This window comes from Aquarana catesbeiana, linkage group LG04, assembly GCF_042186555.1.
Source record: "Aquarana catesbeiana isolate 2022-GZ linkage group LG04, ASM4218655v1, whole genome shotgun sequence".
In the NCBI taxonomy this organism is placed as follows: Eukaryota; Metazoa; Chordata; class Amphibia; order Anura; family Ranidae; genus Aquarana; species Aquarana catesbeiana.
In genome coordinates this window covers 318746107-318765902 of record NC_133327.1, presented here as the reverse complement: position 1 = coordinate 318765902, position 19796 = coordinate 318746107, and the positions used below count along the sequence as shown (strand labels likewise).

The 19796-nt window shown below is 40.9% G+C and overlaps 1 pseudogene; it reads right to left on the bottom strand.

Annotated features, from left to right (window-relative positions):
• LOC141141244 (terminal uridylyltransferase 4-like) overlaps window positions 1-19308 on the bottom strand; it is a 28587-nt pseudogene extending 9279 nt beyond the window's left edge.
• Window positions 19309-19796: the final 488 nt, after the last annotated feature.

Here is a 19796-nt window from a genome sequence, read left to right as displayed (position 1 = left end):
CGAAGGAAAGATGAATGTGGCCAAGTACAGTGATATCCTGGACGAAAACCTTCTCCAGAGTGCTCAGGACCTCAGACTGGGCCAAAGGTTTACCTTCCAACAAGACAATGACCCTAAGCACACAGCTAAAATAAAGGAGTGGCTTCACAACAACTCCGTGACTGTTCTTGAATGGCCCACCAAGAGCCCTGACTTAAACCCAATTGAGCATCTCTGGAGATACCTAAAAATGGCTGTCCACCAACGTTTACCATCCAACCTGACAGAACAGGAGAGGATCTGCAAAGAGGAATGGCAGAGGATCCCCAAATCCTGGTGTGAAAAACTTGTTGCATCTTTCCCCAAAAGACTCATGGCTGTATTAGATCAATAGGGTGCTTCTACTAAATACTGAGCAAAGGGTCTGAATACTTAGGACCATGTGTTATTTCAGTTTTTCTTTTTTAATCTGCAAAAATGTCAACAATTCTGTGTTTTTCTGCCAATATGGGGTCCTGTGTGTACATTATTGAGGAAAAAAATGAACTTAAATGATTTTAGCAAATGGCTGCAATATAACAAAAAAAATTTAAGGGCCTCTGTATACTTTCCGTCCCCACTGTATTTGTACATGCAGTATGTACGTGCCGGATGGCAGCTTGTAGCCAATAGCAACAAGTTACCGGCACAGGCTTTACGACAAGTACGGGTATGTATGCTCCCTGTAGAGCTGCATCCCGCCAATGTAATATCTACGAAATTGATGGTATCGGCATGGCTTTTGTAACTGAATTCAAGATTAAAAGAATTATTGCTGTAAGTTACAAAAGGCACGATATCCAGGGGACCCTCCCATATAAGCAGCAAATTGTCTATGTAACGACTGTACCACTTAATGCTATCCATAAAAGGGGTTGTGGAGGGAGAATATAAATTTCTCCTCCCACCATCCCATGTAGAGATTCGCTAGAGAGGGAGAAAACTCTGTAAATAAAAAGCCTAATCAAAAGTGAAAGTTTTGTTTGAGCAGAAAATTAGCTGTCAACATAATAAACTCCTTTAATTCTGCACCATACTGTTGTGAGTGTGGTATGGAATCTTAATTAAGATCTCGGTGTTTTGTTTTTCAGTGCCTCCAACCTTACAGTAAAATTTTCAACTTTGTTCAGATAAACAGTACATACCACAATACTTTCCTGAGTTTAATTCATGGGGATTTCTTACCAATGCAGAAATATCTCCCAATAAAATTAATAAGTAAATCATTTGACTTTATTAATTAACAAGTATAGTTATACAATTTCATACAGAACTGGAATTTCTGGCGATTGATATTTCTCACACACACATTATCAAAACATCAACACTGCTATAAAACAATATTTCTTAATATATTATAATATAACTCCGGGGAGCCCAAATTGTTCTGTTAGAAAAATATGTGCAGTAATTGCACTTTACAAGAACACAATACCCCTTGTCGCTCAGGGCAACAGTCCTCTAAATTTCTCTGGCCGGAAGGAATTCAAAGTATGTCTCACGGAGTCAACAGATATATTGCCAATTTGAATGGAGCGATAAATATTTTCCCTGGGACCACACTAATTTAAATTGATGTAATACTAGTTTTGTCTGAATTCCCCCAAACACGACTTCAATAATACACAGCCTAGACAATCAATATGGGCAAATGATTAATGATAAACTACCCTACACGCTGCACATGATAATGTTAACACAAACTACAATCCCTACAATTTTGAGAGAAAAAGATAATGAATGTTCGTCTGGTCTGTATCTTACCAACAGTTTAAAAGGAGAAGATATCCAACAAATTTTAAGTACTTAGAGTAGTTTCAGTCACAAGGTCCAGAAAGATGGGGTGTGGTCAATTAGCAGGCCTCTTGATCATCTACGGGTGTATCCGGCGTGTGGGTCTGTGATCCCTCTCTATGGTTCCCACATCCTTTATACCATCTGGGACAATAAGCTCATAAAATTATCATAAGCTCAGCCCAGAAGGTTTGGCTTATTCTCCATTGGTTGGAGAACTCTAATGATTTACCTGGTGAGCTCAGGTAATATCTTCAGCCACTAGGTGTGTCTGAGGGCAGAAAAATGTGTTCTGAATTATTTCATAATCATTATCACACAAAATGGATGTTTATATGCATACACGCATGACTCCTGCATATCCTATGAAGACCTATTTGTCTTGGGATAACACATGTTATATGGGTATTTTTACACAATTCCTAATTTGTTCTATATCAAAATATTATATTTCTACCTTATGGCAGATTACTCATGGGGTCAGTGGATATTAAAATCACAGTGGAACCTTGGATTACGAGCATAGTCCGTTCCAGGAGTATGCTCGTAATCCAATGTACTCGTATATCAAAGCGAGTTTTCCCATTGAAGTCAATGGAAACTAAAATAATTCATTCCGCATTGACTTCAATGGGATGCAATACCGCATGCGGCCAGAGGCGGGGGGTACCGGAGAGCCTCAGAAACGGCCGAAAAGGCCTGAGGGACACTTCGGCTGACCTCGGCAAACCTCGGAAAGACTCCGTTCACGAGCCTTTCCGAGGTTTGCCGAGGTCAGCCAAACTGTCCTCAGGCCTTTCTGTGCATTTCTGAACGGTGCTGATCGGCTCCAGGGCCCCCCCACCTCAGGCCAAAAGCGGTACTGCACACCGCTTTTGGCCTGAATCCTGCTCGTTTTGTGAGACAACACTTGCAAACCAAGTTAGGATTTTTAGAAATACAGTGCTCGGTTTGCGAAACGCTCGTTAACCGCGTTACTTGCAAACCGAGGTTCCATTGTATAGTTGTATCTATGACCTGGAGTCTAATATAGCATTTGAGTTACTTATGATCACATATATTTACAATACCACATGTATACAGGTTTTAAATGTTCTCCTAGAGCAGTTGAAATGAACCTTGGACAGGATCAATGAAAATTTAAATTGGGGTTTTAGCTGTCAAACAATTTCTCTTTTCAGACAATTTAGAGACATATTCATTATTGACTGTTCAGAGATTTGTGCCTGTTTGTCATTAACATTAACCTCGTATCTTCGTCATTGTCTGAGGAAAGCTGAGTCAACATGGGGCTCTTACTATGGAGGCGATTTCACCCTTTGAAACAATGGGGTTATTTGCCCAAGCTTTTCCTTTAATTAAAGGCTTTGTAACTTGGATCTGAAAACACAAATTTGACCATTGTCAGCTGGTTTCGTGTTAGAAGGCATTATTCATGTTTACTTGGTTTCAACATAAGTTTTGTCTCTTGGCTTTAACTCTCCAATGGATAGTATAACTTAAAGCGGGGTTCCACTCAAATTTTTAACTTAATCTTACCCCCTTCAGTTAATTGCATAGACGTTCAAATGCTGCACGAAAAAAAAATTTTTATTGCTGTAATTACCTTTATATTGTACTTTATTGTGGCAGTTCCTGTCTCTCCTCCAATGGGAGTAGGCGTGTTTATTGCCTTTCCCCAGCGCCGCACTGTCTCCTGGGAGCTTAGTGTCAGGCTTCCCAAGATTCGGTGTGGAAACAATGATCATGCACGTGAACAAGTTGTGAATGAACAGCATTCACCGCATTCAGGAAATCAATGCTTGTGGGCTTCACATGCCCATAAGCAAGATGGAAACAGCCAGCATCACATTTTTTAAGTTATTCTTCAGTATGAAAACTGAGGAGGAAATATTACACCCAAACTGTGAGTATTATTTTGGGGTTAGCAAAGTGTCTCAATGACCTAAAAAAAAGATTGGTCGCCGGACTCCTGCTTTAATCAGCCTCTGTTGGGAGGGGGGAATGCTCTCCTTAAATGATGACTCCTGATCTGAAAGCTTACACCCAAACTGTGAGTATTATTTTGGGGTTAGCAAAGTGTCTCAATGACCTAAAAAAAAATTGGTCGCCGGACTCCCCCTTTAATCAGCCTCTGTTGGGAGGGGGGAATGCTCTCCTTAAATGATGACTCCTGATCTGAAAGCTCCATGAAAAATATATTTTAATGTATCTCAGCCATGACAAAATCCCCTTTTGCCTTCCAGGCATGTAAGGGAAACGTGCATGGAATTCACTCCATAACATGGCGAGGGTCAGATGCTTGGTAGTCTTTCCTAGTGGATGGTGATTCTTTTGTCTGTCAAGATGAATCCGGGAGCTTCCTGGATCAGTATCCCTGAGGAAGGTCTCGGTCGAGTGATGAGGTTGGCATGACCTGGCATGGACATCCATAGCAGAATACTAAGGACTTTCCATACGATGGTTTCCTGGGGCGGTCTCCGGGTCGGGTCCCTTCTTTGGTATATCTGGTTGTTCTTTCTGGTGTGATTGTGAGTGGGCTGGTTTCTGGTTCAGATTAACTGTTCCACCACTAAAGTGGTGTACATGATCCCTGCCCCAAAATATACATCGGCAAGACTAAAAGAGCCCTTAAGGTTAGGAAAAAAGAGAGTCCTAGAGAAAAAAGGAGAGACCGGTGGCCAAAAATTTTGTTCAGCATCATCAGGGCAGAACTGATGGGCTTAAGGTAAAGGGTATCTATACCCTGAAGCTACCAGCAAGAAGGGGGGACTTGGTATTCTACTACAGAAGGAAAAGTGGTGGATATACACTTTGAAGTACCCTAGGTATGAACACTGAACTTAATTTGCAGCCATTCCTAGATCAATGAAACCCAGCCATTATGGATTATGGTATGGCCTTTTCCTCTTTCTTTTATACAATTTCCTTCCTATTATATGTCCTTTGCCATTTGTGATTCATATTTTTCCTCCCATTTCCTTTTTTAAAAAATCTTCTATATCTACTCTTATATATTCTATGTTTGTTTTACTGGGTGAGACGGTAAAGATGAAGGCTGTTTATTTGTTCTGAAATGCCCCCAGATATGAAAGCATAGATCGAATAACCGACACGTGGGATTTGTTTATCCAAGCTTTTAGTTTAGCTCGTCCCTGCCAGCTTACTTGTGAGATAATCAAGGTAAGGAAGGGCGGCTACACCATGATGCAATAAGATGGAGAGGTGTACGCCTGCCCCTCCCACGTCCAGTTGAAACTATGTGACATGATGTTGCGAAACGCACCAACGTAATCACGGCTCGGAGACGCCGTCTCAGTGATCCCCCGATCTCAATGGGGAATAGAGAACTTTAAGTAGAATATTTAGCCCCTACACACGGAGCTACATACGAAGCTGCTGCCTGTCCACAAATACCGCTGCAGTGTGGCCAGAGATCCGTCAACACACCGTATGGGACACATGACAGCGTCCAGTGTTTGATCCCCCTGTGGTGGACAAGGGTCTGACAGAACTGCTCTGCTACTTACAAGCACAAGGAATCTTGGCTGGTATTGCTGCATGGGGAAAGAAGGCGGTAATGTTTCAATAACCCTTATACACCTAGGCGGTTGTCCTACTAGAGCCTACATCGCTATATATGATCTGTGTGATCTAGGGACTGACTATGATCCCGGAACAACCCGATGAGATGGGTACAGGGCTTATGATGGCTATGCCTTAATGATGCTTAAAGGAAATTAGTACCTGTACTATTCATTCAACTTTGAATAAGGTCATGTTTACTTGACAGCTGTCATTTGTTTGTTGCTTTATACCTAAAACCAAACTTAGAGACCTTTGAACTATATTACAGCTGCATTACTATTTCCAGGAATGGATATTTTTTGATGGAGTATTTTCAGCATGCGCATGCAATCAATTATGCTGCACTTATTTCAGCTAACCTAGAGTAGTTCTCCCAGATCCCCGGGGGCCACGCATGCATGGTTTCTCTGTGTATATATTTATGATTTAATTATTCTCCTATTGGCATGAAGGATTTCCATGCATCCGTCGTTATACAGGCGCCTGGACCGGTTTGTGTGATTTTTGTGAGTGTATTGTTTGTTGTCTGTGTATCTGTTTGCTTGGTGCATCATATGCTCTCTTGCATCTGATGTGCCATCTGTTTGATGTCTAATAAAATCAGCTTCATCTAGCTTTTTATCGCTGAGAGATTATCTCTCAATTTTGTAGATTTGATACTCAATAAATTTTGCATTGATTTTTTATTCACTCTCCCATCACTTGCCCACTATTGCCATAGTAGCTGTCTTTTTCTGGGGGGCGCCCTCTCTTGTGACTCCCCCTAGAACACATTTTCTATATTCTGGTTCAGAACCCTGGGAAATCAATGGGCCTTCCTGATTATCCGGTCACTATCACCTCCGATCGCAAGTTTGGATGGCGGCAGGGATATCATTGCGTTTATGTACACACTGTTAAAAGGAAAATATACAGTTTGAGTATCGCATAGATATAAAAAAAAGAATTGATCTGGTGAGGTAGCCCTTTTTAATTGACCTTGAATTTAGAGGTTGCCAATCAGACCTTTTGATCCCCAATGAGGGGCAGGAGGGTTAGTCCTCCACTAACTGTAATTGTGACTTGGGATGGCAAGCACGTAATTGATGTGCACCCATCTCTCACCGATTTCACCATTCCGTGGAATATGCAATTTATATGCCATGGGGGAGATCCTGTCCACAATGTTAATTGGGCCTCTCCAAGACTGCAGTAATTTGCGTTCCTTTACCTGGTTTCTCGCAAAATTGTAGAGATCTACCTTATCCCCAATTTCATACTCCTCCTTTGTGGTTTTAAGATCATAGTATGTTTTTTAGCACTAGTTGCGACTCTTTCAATATTTCTCCGGGTCAATGAGAACATTGTAAATGCTTCTGTAAATCTTCTATATATTGGTGAGTTGTGGTGGCATTGATCAAATTATGGTCAGTGGTGCGGTACAAGAGGTGTTGGGGCAGGACCATCCTCCTTCCGGTCATGAGTTTGAAGGGTGACATTTTTGTGACTGTATTAGGGGTTGCCCTTAAGGCCATCAGGACTAAGGGAAGCTTTACATCCCAGTCCTTGCCTGTTTCCTTTACAAATTTTTTGAGTATGTTTACAATGGTCTGATTGTACCGTTCCAATCCACCACTAGAGGCGGGCCAGTAGGCGATGTGTCATTTTCCTTTTTACGCCCAATATCGTCCACAGTTTAGTCATTACTTTCTCTAGTGAATTGTGTACCCCTATCAGACTCTATTCTCTGGGGAAGCGTGAAAATATATGGTTTGGGGGCAGGAGGCGGAGCCTAGCGGAGCAGACATGCATTGTTAGAGCTCCACACCGCTGAGGAGAGAAGAGAAGGACAAAGCGGAGCCTGCAGGCTCAAAAGGTATCCATTTGAACCTTTTTGCCCCTGGGAACAAACTGTGAAAGTTTGGGCAGGAAATATGGTACTGGGAGGAAACCGTAGCAGAAATAAAAATCGCCTCACAAAGAGCTCACAGGCACTCACTGCAGCTGAAGCAGCTCCAGTCACCTCACAATATACAGCATCAGGGCGCTCTCACAGACAGAAAATGTCACAGCAAGACTCTCCATTTGAGTCAGATACAGAACAAATCCTCTCACAAACTTCTCCACAAGCCTCCTCAGTATCCCCAGTAATATTATTACAATTTGAAAAGATGCTTCATAAGGCTTTAAAACAAACCTCAGACCAAATAACAAAAAGCCTAACCAAAGAAATAAGAGAGCTGGGAAACCGCACCGCAGCCCTAGAAATAAAAATGGATGAAATTGAAATTACAACCCAAGAAAATATAACAGAATTGGAACAATTAAAAGAAGAGAATTTAATACTTCAAACTAAGCTCGAAGATTACGAAAATAGAGCCAGACGTTCAAACTTGCGCATAAGGGGAATACCTGAAACTGTGACAGACCTGCAATCTACTATTACTGCTCTATTACAAGAACTAAAGCCAGATATCCCTATTGAACGTTTAGAACTGGACAGAGTACACAGAGCCCTCACAGCCAAAAAGAAAGATGAACCCCCACGTGATATAATCACAAAATTTCATTATTACAGAACGAAAGAACAAATACTAATTGCTGCAAGAGAAAAAAAGGAACTTAATTTTCAAGGACACAATTATCAAATTTTTGCTGACCTATCCCAACTTACTATTACTAAAAGACGATCCATGAAATCCCAACTAATGGAACTGCAACGCCACAACATTATGTATCAATGGGGCTTCCCCTTTTCAGTCAGATTTAACTACCAAGGTACAATTTACAGAAGCAGATCAGCAGATGAACTACAACAAACCCTTTTAAAATTAAATCTGACAGAACCCACAAGCAGCAACTCTCCCACACGCAGAAGAATGGCATCATCTTCACCTTCAGGCAGCACCCAGAAAATTTCAGAACAAAATGGGAATCATCATTCTCACAAAAGAGGCCGTTATGCCACATCATCCATGGACCAAGAAGATTCAATGGACTGACATCCTAATTCCTAATATCGCTTCATTTATTATACTAAGAGATGGTTCTCTATAAAAAACCTATATTTATAACTGAATGTAACTGCATTCTGATAGTCACACACTGTGTGGGATCATGTTACATTGCAGTTATATTTCTTATTACTTCTGATTCATATAGCCTTAGAATATATAAGTGAAATAAGGAAATTCATGTTCAGTTATATATTATCAGGTAATAACAATAGATTTATTACTTTTTAGGACAAATATGTTCAATAATCCAGAAGTAATGGAAGCTTTTTCTTTCTTTTCTTAAAACAAATATATTATTACCTAACTAGTTCCTAGAATTATGTTTTTGTTTATTCTAATCTGAAGCAATACAACCTCAATTTTATGAGTTAACATATCTAAACAGTTACATATGAATAAAATATGTAATTGTTTACTCTAAAAGGGTTAAAATCCCAAAATAATTCAAACTATCTTCATCAATACCAAAGTTATTAACAGTACCTTTCTAACTGAATTATTAAGCCTAGGGCAAGACTAACCATATACAACCACCCTGGAATAAATAATTTCAACAAAAACTATATTCTGCACTCCAATTAATGAAACATCATTTTGATGTCTTTTGACATAGCACTTCTCTCCTGTAAGCGGAAGATCCGTGTACCCCCATTAGCCCTCCTCATTCTCCCAACCATATTATGTGGGAGTGTGACGAAGGCACTTATTCCCCTGAGAGAGATATTTATTCTCTTTCACGGGTAAATTGTGATTACTTGCAAAAAATAATTTATACAATGTATCATCTAATCTCATATGTTTTTTGTTTACTCTTTACTCCAGAATTCACTGGTTTCTTTTCTATCTATTCATCTCTTCAGTCCACACAGGTTGATCTGCGCAGTCAGCTCTGCATAACAAAAAGTAAGTCAAAACTATTTGATCTATTGCCATGGCACCACTGAATATACTTTCCCTGAATGTTCAGGGAATAAATGTCCCTCAAAAAAGGACCAAAGCCTTCCGTACTTTCCATAACAAGAAGGCTCACATAGTATGCCTCCAAGAAACACACTTCACCAAAGATTCTACTCCAAAATATATTTCTCCTTTTTATCAACAAATTTACACGGCTTCTGCCTGTACCAAGCAAAGGGGAACTCTAATTGCATTTCACCGATCCACACCATTCACCTTATCATCAGAAATTAAAGACCCAGAAGGTAGATACCTGATACTCATGGGTTATATAATGGATACAGCAATCACGGTGATTTCCTACTACGCTCCTAACAAACAACCTACACCATTCCTCTCACATATATTACAAGTGATTAATACACACAAAATAGGAACAGTGATAATGTGTGGGGATTCGAACCAGGTCCTTCTCCCATTTCTAGATAAATCACCTTTTACACCATCCAAAATAACCTCTAGATTACCTTTTTCTCAACTTCTTTCCAAATACAATCTGGTAGATTCGTGGAGAGAAAGTAACCCAATGAAAAAGAAATTCACTTATTTCTCGCACCCTCATCAAACCTTCACCAGAATAGATCATATTTTTCTAACAATAGGAATGATACCAGAAATTATTGCATCAGATATAATTCCGATTCCGTGGTCTGACCATAATGCAGTATACACTACTATAGCCTCAGCCATACCAAAAGCGCATGACCCAACGTGGTACTTACCGGACATAATGCTCAAACATCCACTACATCAGATGGCCATTGAACAAGCTTTAAAGGAATACATATCAATTAATAATATAACAGACATCTCCCCAATAACACTGTGGGAAGCTCATAAGCCTGTCTTGCGTGGTACAATACAAAGACAAATGGCACTATTTAAACGGGAACGCAAAAATCTAGCAAAAAAACTAGAACTCAATTTTAATGCAGCCTACATATCATTTCAAGATAATCCATCTCAGAGTACAAAATCTCATCTGGAAAAATCTAGATTGGAATACGATCTATTTCTCACTGAGTCAGTTGATAAATCCCTCAAACGCTCCAAACACAATTTCTACATGAATACAAACAAACCAGGTACATATTTGGCTCGGGCATTAAATTCAACTAACAAATCTTTCAAACCAATACGTTTGAAATTATCAAAAAATGTTTACACTTGTAATCCAGTTAAAATAGTCCATAAATTTCACTCACATCTCGCAACTTTATACAAGACAAACAATGAATTTAATCCTACAGAGGCTGAATCCTTCTTCTCAAAAATAACCTTACCTGAGTTATCTCCGAATCAAAAAAGCAGTTTGGATGAGCCTATAACTATAGATGAAGTTGCTAACGCCATAAAAGACCTAAAACTTAACAAAAGACCAGGCCCAGACGGCTACTCGGCTTTATACTATAAAACATTCTCAGAAATACTCTCTCCCATTCTCACTGAAACTTTTAACAAACTTCTAGATGGACATTCTTTTCGGCAAGAAACACTAATGGCAATTGTTTGTATGATCCCAAAACCCCTTTCTGATGATACTTCCTGTGTGAATTATCGGCCTATCTCTCTGTTAAACCTCAATATTAAATTATTAGCAAAAATAATAGCAAAACGCCTCAATAGCATTATAGGAAAATTAATACATAGAGATTAAGTAGACTTCATGCCAAATAGACAGGCAGGCGATAATATACGCAGGGCAGTGTTATTGGCACATATTGCTAAAAAACGGAAAATCCCTTTATGTTTTCTATCTCTCGATATTAAGAGGGCATTTGACACAGTATCCTGGAAATATATGCAATATTCATTACAAAAATGGGGTTTTGGACCCCACTTTTTAACATGGATCAAAGCATTATATAATAAACCCAAAGCCTATATAAAATATGCTGGATACAAATCTGAAGCCTTTAATATCGAAAGAGGTACCCGACAGGGTTGCCCATTATCTCCCTTATTATTTGCCCTTATACTCGAACCCATGGCCCAATACATCAGAACAAACCAAACTATAACTGGCATTGAAGTAGGAGGTATTACACACAAATTATGTATATTTGCAGACGATATATTACTTTTTCTATCATCACCACAGGTCTCTGGTCCTAACTTAATACCAGCTCTTGATGGATTTGCAGCCCTATCCGGCCTTATGATTAATCCTAAGAAATGCCTAGTGCTTAATATTTCACTCACAAACATGGAATTGATCCCGGCTAGGGCTGCACTCCCATTCACATGGACAGAAAAATCAATCCCATATCTTGGAATTCATTTAACAGCATCTCATTCTGACTTATTCTCAACCAATTATCCTCCTGTATTAAGACAGATCACAAATCTAATAAAACAATGGTCGCAACTTCCTTTATCCTGGATAGGGAAGATTAATGCAATCAAAATGACTATTCTACCCAAATTGCTTTATCTATTCAGAGTCCTCCCTATTCCAATTCCTTCCTATTTTTTGAGAATAGTACAAAAAAGAGCAACTTCGTTTATATGGGGCTCTTCTAAACCACGTATACCTATACACACACTACATCTTCCCAAAAATAAAGGAGGCCTGGGATACCCTAATTTTACTAACTACTACAGAGCAGCACATTTGGCCAGTCTGTCCAAATACCATGCAAAATAGGAAATCCCATTATGGGTATTTATAGAGGCTTCAGAAAATGACCCTCTATTAATATCAAATTTATTATGGCTTGATCCTAAAGACCGCTTTAAAATTCATAATCCCATAACTAAACACTTCTTATCTCTCTGGGATAAACTAAAAACCAAATATCAGTTACAATCTCCACACAATCCTCTCCTTTCTTTTATCAGAAATCCGGCCTTTTATCCGGCATGGATCTACCCAAATTCTTTTAAAGCTTGGACAACATCAGGCATTCAGACACTAAATGACTTCATAGCATCTAAATCATTCCTTTCATTCCCATCGCTTAGAGAAAAATATGATCTACCAAACTCTGAGATATTTAGATATCTCCAAATCAAAAATTTCTATACACCATTCCTAAAGGGGGATACACCATTATCCCAATTATCCATTTTTGAATCAATCTGTACAAAAGATCCATTTGCTAAAGGTACAATTTCATCACTTTATAATCAATTATATGGAGTAGCAAATCTTAATAGACCCTCTTATCTTCAGAGGTGGGAGGAGGACCTGGGACGAACTTTAGAAGACACGGACTGGTCTAACATATGGCTCACATCTAAGTCATCTTCACCCAACATCTTAGCACTGGAGACAAATTATAAAGTCCTAACTCGCTGGTACCTTGTACCCGCTAGAGTGGCAAAATATTCACCTAATACCTCAGCTCTTTGTTTTCGAGGAGCCCAGAAATAGGCACATATTTACACATATGGTGGACGTGCCCAGTAATCCAAACCTTCTGGAAGGAAGTCTTCGTGATTGCATCTAAAATATTTAAAAAAATAATACAACCAGATCCATATTTAACTTTACTTAATCTAAAACCGGAATGGTTAACACTCTCTCAATTCAAACTTATGATCCAACTAATAACGGCTGCAAAACAAACAGTGGCCAAGGCATGGAAATCTCCTACATTGGTACTAGCAGAAACAATTCACAGAATGAATAATACAATGTCCCATGCTAAGATGGTAGCCATCGATCAAAATCAAATTCCAAAATTTGAAAAACTTTGGCATCCTTGGATAAAACAACAGTTCCTGTCAAACTTTAATGACTCTGTCCTGTTGCCATGGTAACAGATTAAATGACTTACAGAGACACCCATTCTAAGGCTTCAAAGAGAACTAAAAAGAATAATAAACTGACGAGCGGGACAACCTTGTGGACCATACCTCTACCTTTCAACCCTTTTTCTTCTTTCTCTTTCCTTTTCTCCACCTTACGATTAAAGCTCATTATCAGAATTTATTTGACCTATATACACTCTACTTGTAAACAATATGTATAGTAGGTATAAATCATTTAAATACCTACAAAAGTAACTAAGGAAATGATATATATCTTTAATTTAGGTTTACGTGAACCCAATGTTTAATATTTGAAATTTCATGATATTTACCTATATAAACCCTACTGTAAAACAATGAGCTTACTTTATAGATCCTTGTAAACTTACTTTATGTATCTTTACAACATTGTATACTTAATAAACTTCTTTTGACAAGGAAAATATATGGTTTATCAAAAGGGCAGCACGTGTTGGAACTGTTATTTTATGTTGGAATACACTCAAAATATTTGGTAAATAAACATGTCACGGTTAACACATAATGATTCCCTCATGGAGATTTAGTTACAGGCCCAATGAAATCCATTTTGAAGGTCTGACCAAGGCATACAGATCCCCCTTTTCTGAAGGGGTGCCCTATGGGTGGGTGAAGCCGGTTGAAAGTGAGGACATATTAAGCAGCCTTGGCAGTATGCCTTCACATCACGTAGCATATGAGGCCAGTAGGCGTAATCCCAGAGGATCTCATAGGTGATTTTTTTTTTTTTTTCTCTGCGGTGCCCAGACATGGGGGCATCATGGGCATGCTGTAGCATTAAACCTCTGAATTTAAGGGGGGCTATCTATTGTTGGATACCCCCTTTTGAGGTGCAGATCAATAATCCTTGATGCAGCATAAACTGGGACTTGGATTTCATTAATATACGGAAGTCTTCCTTGATAGGATAATTTTCTTGACTAAGGGGATTCTGATCCGGGCATTCTAAATGGTTATAAAACAAGCCAATTATTGGGTCTTCCTTTTGGGCTGTGATTATATCTTCAATGGGGTTTTCATGACACCCCTGCAATACATTTGAAGTATCAGTCATCCTAGCTTGTTGTCTAGTGACAGCTTCTAACTGTACTGAACCTAAGAGATGATCTATATCTAGCAACTCACCTGTTAGGGCCCCTTCTTTGGCTAGAGTATCAGCCTGATCATTCCCTTCCTTCTCTTCACCTAGGACATTGGAGTGACCCTTGGTTTTCTTAAAATACAGAGTGATCTTGTGTTCCCTTACCAAGTGGGCAGGGGCAAGGCGCAGACATGGCTCTTTCCTGAGTGGCTGTGTCCGCAGATTCACTGCCGCAGTTATCAATTCTGATCATGTCTTCTCTACTTTTTTACAGGTAAATGTCTATCCATCTGTACGTTCTGCTCTGCTGAACTGACATTACTGTAACATATTTGGTAAATGTCTTCTGCTGTCATATCTTTAAACTTCTATATTTAATGCTAGCTATAGAACAACCACACTACAATAGCAACATTACTGGTGATTGATTCTCAACCCCATTTGGCTTGAGTGATCAAGAGAGGTAATTAGCTTTACGACCCTAGCCTGTGTCTGATCTGGTATTGGCCATCTCCTCTCCCATATTCAGGTGTCTCAAATCAAACCCTATGATGACCAATAGAGAAATGCATGCCTGCTCATTCTTCCTATAAATTTAAAGCAGCCTATTGGGTAGTGCAGACAGGGGCAAGGCACAGACAACATGGCTCTTACCTGAGTGGCTCTGTCACGAGTGATGCACCGTTTCACTGCCACAGTTTAATGAAAGCAGGATAACTAAAGCTGGATAAAAATACAAGAACTCTACTCCACTCTGCAAATGGCAAGCAAACCAGCATTTTACATTTATTTTATATAAAGTCAGATTCCCACTCTCTATCTACTAACATGCTCCTTATTCTCTTCTATCCTCAAATTATCCTTACTCTACCCCTCCTCTCTACCTTGCAGCATGCACATATCACCCTCACTCCTACCCTCTCCCTACCACTGCACCCATCATCTGCATTTGCTGCACCCACATGCTGGCATAAACACCACGGCCACTAGACACGTGCGCTTATGCACATCCCACTCCCATCTTGCCTTCCTCGCCCTCCTAGTCTCAGATGACATTTCTCCTAATCCTGGTCCAACTGCAAGCCATATATCCAATACCTCTCCTCCTCTGGCAAACACCGCAATACATTCAGTTTAATTTCTTTCCCCCTGCTTCCTCAAAGCAGCCCACCTATCTCATGTGCCCTTTGGAACGCCCGCTCTATCTGTAACAAGCTAACATCTGTACATGACCTCTTCATCTCTCATGGTTTTAACATACTCTCCATAACCAAAACCTGGATTCAAAATTTGGACTCAGCTTCTCCTGCTGCCCTCTCCCATGGTGGCCTCCATTGGACTCGCTCCCCCAGACCCAACAGACAGAAAGGAGGTAGAGTTGGATTCTTTCTATCCACTTTCCAAGTCCTTCATATCCCTCCCTCTCTATCCCTCTCTTCTTTCGAGATGCACTGTATTCGTCTGTTTTCTCCTATTTCTCTGAGGATTGCAGCAATTTATCGGCCTCCTGGACCGGTATCGCGCTTACTTGATGACTTTGCTGCCGGCTACCCTACTTTCTCTCCTCTGAAATACCCACGATCATTCTTGGTGACTTCAACATTCCTGTCAATGTTAACAGCCAAACTACAGTCAAACTTCTCGACTTAACCTCATCTTTTGACCTAACACAATGGACACATACTTCCACTCACTCCAATGGTAATACCCTTGACCTTGTATTCTCCCATCTCTGCAATCCTGGCAACCTCACAAACACCCCCTTTCCTCTCTCTGATCACAGCCTCATTAGTTTCACTGTATCCTTGCCTCCAACCACCCATCCTTCCAAGCGGCAAACAATTACTTGTAGGAACCTTCACCACCTTAACCCTTCTCTTCTTTATTCTGCTACTGACCACCTATATGACATAATCTCTCCCCTGTCCTGTCCTGACCTGGCCACCTCTGTCTACAACAGTTCGCTCTCATCATCACTAGATGTACTTGCTCCTTAACCACATGCAGAATCAGGCCCCAACCGTTACAACCCTGGCAAACTGTCAACACTAGGAATCTCAAGAGACATTGTCGTGCTCTTGAAAGACTGTGACGTAAAACCAAATGCCTGCAAAACTTCACCCTATATAAATCTGCCCTTCTAAAATACAATTCCTGCCTCCATGCTGCCAAGCAAGCCTACTTTGTTTCTCTTATTAATAGTTTGTCATCCAGTCCCCGTCGGCTCTTCTCAACCTTTTAACTTTCTGGTTCGTCCCCACCCCCTCTACCCACTAACTGACTCACTGCCCAATAGATTGCCAATCACTTCAAAGACAAGATTGATGCAATTCGTGAGGACACCTCCACTGTGCGTACATCTTCTCCACCCAACATACCTTGCCTAACAGCACATACAACGCTCTCCTCTTTTGAATTGGCTACTACTGAAGAGGTTACACAACTTTTCTCAGATGCCCACCTAACCAATTATCCCTTGGATCCTGTTCCCTCACAACTGCTACGTTCACCCTCTTCTTCTATCCTATGCTCCCTCACACATCTTCAATCTCTCCCTCTCTTCCCCTCCCCTCTAAAACATGCCCAGATCACTCCCATTCTTAAAAAGCCCTCATTGGACCCCACCAATCTAAACAACTTAAGACCCATCTCATTGCTCACATTCACCTCTAAACTTCTAGAATGCTTAGTGTACAACCATCTTAGCTCCTACCTCAGTGAAAATAACCTTCTTGAACCATTACAGTCTGGCTTTCGCTCACAGCACTCCACGGAAACTGCCTTACTAAAACTCACTAACGATTTACTAACTGCTAAAACCAACAGCCAATACTCCTACTACTTGACCTCTCTGCGGCCTTAGAAACTGTTAACCACCCGCTCCTTCTCAATAAACTACATTCCCTTGGCCTCCGAGATTCTGCTCTATCCTGGTTCTCTGCCTATCTATCACGGCGCTCCTTCAGTGTCACCTACAACTCTGTCTTTTCCTCTCCATTGCCCCTTTCTGTGGGGGTCCCCCAGGGCTCTGTTCTTTGACCCCTTCTCTTCTCTATCTACACCTCTTCTCCTGGTCACTTGATAACCTCCCACTGCTTCCAATACCACTTATATGCCAATGACACCCAAATCTATCTGTCTACTCCTCACCTCACTCCTTCAGTCTCCTCTCGCATTACTAACTTACATATCAGCATGGATGTCGCACCACTTCTTTAAACTAAATCTCTAAAACTGAGCTATTAATATTCCCCCCTGCACGTGCCCCCCTCCATTAATTTTCCATCAAAATCAACAATACAACTATCAGTCCCTCCCCTCACACCAGGGTACTCGGTGTAATCCTAGACTCTGACTTGTCATTTCAGCCACAAATCCAATCGTTGTCAAAAGTTTGTAGAATTCACCTCCGTAACATCTCTAAAATTCGCCCCTTTTTAACAAAGGAAACTACCAAGCTCCTCATTCACTCCCTTGTTATCTCTTGCCTTTACTATTGCAACTCCCTTCTCATTGACTTGCCTCTCCATAGTGGAGAGAGGAGCCATTGCCCACTTAGGCTCTGAGGAAAAGGATACGCCCTTGAAATGTGTCAGCCGTCTTGGGTTATCGTTTGATCCCCTCGACATCAGGTCCTGGCCTGCTGGCATTCAGAAACGCGATCCTGTTAATTGTCAAAGCCTCATGTAAATGCTCGTCTGTGAGTATAAACTTTTGCTGTTTTTTTTATGCTTTAATAAAGCTTTACCATTGGTAATGCACTAGGTCAGTGCGCCCTCCTTTTCTTTTCCACCTTACCAACCTCTCAGTGTCTGCCAACCCTCTCCTCCAATCCCTACACTGGCTCCCAATCAATCAGTGAATTAAATTCAAAATACTAACCACAACATACAAAGCCATTCACAACTCTGCCCCAAGCTACATCACCAATCTTGTCTCCAAATATCACCCAAATCTTCCTCTCGGCTCTTCTCAAGACCTCCTATTTTCAAGCTCTCTCATCTCCTCCTCCCATGCTCGTCTCCAAGATTTCTCCAGAGCCTCTCCCATCATCTGGAGCTCGCAACCTCCACTGGTCTGGCTATCCCCTACTCTTGCTACCTTAAGGCGATCCCTGAAAACTCGTCTCTTTAGGAAAGCCTATTACTTCTCCAACTAATCTCCTACCACTGCCATCAGCTCATTCCCCACAGTTACAACCTTTTGTATCACCTGCCCCATCCTATTAGATTGAAGGCTCTTCTGAGCAGGGGCCCTCTTAATCCTCTTGTATTTTATTGTATTGTAACTGTATTGTCTCCTTTTTATATTGTAAAGTGCTGCGTAAACTGACGCTGTATTATAATAATAATAATAATTTGACAAAACAACTTACCATGTTTGACAGGTTTATGGTTACTTTTTACCATGTTGTTCCTTTTCCATCAGGGGAGATACTCAACAAAACTATTCCTGACCTAATTCAACTCGGTGATGATGGCAAATTCTTTAAGATGGTAATCTATAGCCATCTCAGTGGCTTTCAGGATTGCAGCGAGTTCAGCCACCTGGCTGCTTCTTGGCCCAAGCTTGTATCCCAAAGAGTGTGGCTACACCTTGGGTCCATGTGATCCCAATGCCAGCCACTAGTTGGAGCTGGTCTTTGTCCTTATGATGATAGGCACAGCCATCTACATAAACACACGGCAAGTGTTTACAGTATTCATCATCATAAACCTTGACAACAGTTGTTCTAAAAAGTCAGTGTCCATGGTCCCCGCGGAGGGATCAGGGGCGGAACAATCATGCAAGGCAGGGGGCTTGGGTGAGTCGTACCTTCAGTTCCTTGTTCCTCGCATCTCCTTGTTCCTCGCCCCATGACCATTCCGTGCCTTTCTTCAGCAGATGAAGTAATGGCTTGCTAATCTCGGCGTAATTTTCTATCAACTTACGCGAATAGTTAACCATTCCTTGAAACAATCTTAATTCTTTAAGATTAGTAGGGACCTTGCAGTTAAATACTGCTTCAACCTTTTTCTTTTGGCGGTTTAAACCTTCTGAGATAACTTCATGGCCTAAGGAATTGTGGTGTGGCACCATTGTGCTTTCTGAATGGATAACTTCACTCAGGCCATCTTTAGCTGGCCCAAGATATGTCGGAGTTCTGTGAGGTGTTTGGTCCTGTCAGTACTTTTGATGAGGATGTCATTGACATATGCCAATGTTCCTCGCTCCAAGGCATCAGGCATAGCCTTGTGCATGACGACTGACAATTCGTGGCCAGAGTTTATATAGCCGAAAGGCATACGCACCCAACAGTACTGTTGGTTTTCAAAAGTGAAGGGCAGTTTATACTGATCTTCTTCGCTGACTTTTATGATCCAATATCCCTGGGCACAGTTGAGGGCCGAGAATACCTGGGATCCCTGGAGATAGGCAAGGCACTGGTCTATGTAGGGTATGGGCCATCCTGTAGACACGCTTACTGAGTTGTCGGAGATCAGCGCACAGGCGCCACTGTCCCTTGGGTTTCAAAACCCCCAGGATGGAGTGATTGTACGAGCTGTAAATGGGTCTAATTATACTCC